Genomic DNA, 1,613 nt, shown 5'->3' on the forward strand with positions numbered 1-1,613 from the left:
TGTGTCAGTCTGTCTCTGCCCTTTGTGTATGTCTGTTTCTGTTGTACCGTTTGTGTCAGTCTGTCTCTGGCTGTACCCTGTCTCTCTGTGCTGCCATTTCTTGGCCCCTGTGATCCTCACCTTGTTGTGCCCCTTTGGCTCTGCAGGAACTTTGTATTGAAGCACAGAGTATTCTTGATACGGAATTGGGAAAAAACCCGCCGGCGACATGAAGAATCAAAGGATGACTTGAATGCAGCGTCCCTGTATAACCGCTGGAACGGTGTGTGCAGAGATGATGGCAACATCAAAGCTGGTGAGGTTGCTGGAGATTGGGAGGGTGATATCCCTTTCCCCTATTGTAACTGCTCACCTGTCCACCTTGTTTTCCAGATGTCTTCATGACCCAGTTTGCTGCTTTGCAGACCTCGCGGTCAGTGCGTACCCGCCGACTGGCTGCCGCAGAGGAGAACATTGAGGTGGCACGAGCTGCTCGCCTGGCACAGATCTTCAAGGAAATTTGTGATGGAATTATCTGCTATAAAGGTAATTTTCTGACTCCACATTTCTTTAACTCATCCTCCTTAGAAGTTGTACTTTTCAGAGCTATATACCTGCCAGAGGACTTTTAAACCTGTATAGTCAGTCTTGTGAACCATATACTCCTGCCAGACAGCACAGCTAGTTCCTAGTCTTTTACTAATGCCTAAAATACAGCTCAGTCCATGACCAGCCCAGACTGTCATTTCTCCATGGAAGATCCCATCTCTGTACTCTGCCATCTCAGTTTTTACTGTGTTAGACTGACTGCAAAACACTGGATCCTGATTGGCTAACAGAACTTACACTGACTCTCCTCTTCTGCTCTGCTTTGGGAACCTTGTTAATGAGGTAGATTTGGGTATTAGATGTATATAGATTCCTATTTTATGTTGTATGTATAAGCTGTCCTTTCCTTCCAGATTCCATGAACAGAAACCTGGCAGGCCCCCTGCTTAGTCTTCCACCCAAAAAAAAGTGAGTTGTCATTATCATCAGTGTCTGTAGTTGTGTATCATCCATTCCATGACTGCCAGTGGTTGTCTGACACAAATCTCAATTTATCCACCCTGACACAGCTGTACATTGTGCCTGGTGGCCTGCCTGTCTGGTGTGGACACATTAGGGATTTTGGGGTCATCATATACAAAATGGGGTGTTAGGGTCCCTCTTTACATGGTGGGAGTGTTTGGGGTCACTCTTGTACAAGGTGGGGTGTTGGGGCTCACTCTGCACATGGTGGGGTATTGGGGGTTTCTGTATACACTCATTATGTAAACTGTAGGGTTGTTGAGGTGATTCAGTAAATGGTGAGAATGTTTGGGTTACTTTGTTCATCCTGAGAGTGTTGGGGGCCACTCTTGTACAGGGTGGGGTCTGTAGGGGTCACTCTTGTACAGGGTGGGGTCTATTGAGGTCTTGTGGTCTTGTACAGGGTGGGGTCTATGGGGGTCACACTTGTACAGGGTGGGGTCTATGGGGGTCACTCTTGTACAGGGTGGGGTCTGTAGGGGTCACTCTTTTACAGGGTGTGGTCTATGGAGGTCACTCTTGTACAGGAAGGGTGTTGGGGGGTCACTCCTGTACAGGGTGGG

General features: G+C 47.8%; 1 long non-coding RNA gene across 1 annotated transcript; it reads left to right on the forward strand.

The window, feature by feature from the left end:
* The first annotated feature begins 150 nt into the window (after positions 1-150).
* On the forward strand, positions 151-996 carry LOC140321501 (uncharacterized). Its single transcript, XR_011918961.1, has 3 exons — positions 151-295; positions 373-525; positions 942-996. It is a non-coding gene; the product is annotated as an uncharacterized lncRNA (long non-coding RNA).
* The last annotated feature ends 617 nt before the right edge of the window (positions 997-1,613 follow it).

The sequence above is a fragment of the Pyxicephalus adspersus genome, unplaced genomic scaffold, assembly GCF_032062135.1.
Source record: "Pyxicephalus adspersus unplaced genomic scaffold, UCB_Pads_2.0 Sca5794, whole genome shotgun sequence".
NCBI classification, from domain to species: Eukaryota; Metazoa; Chordata; class Amphibia; order Anura; family Pyxicephalidae; genus Pyxicephalus; species Pyxicephalus adspersus.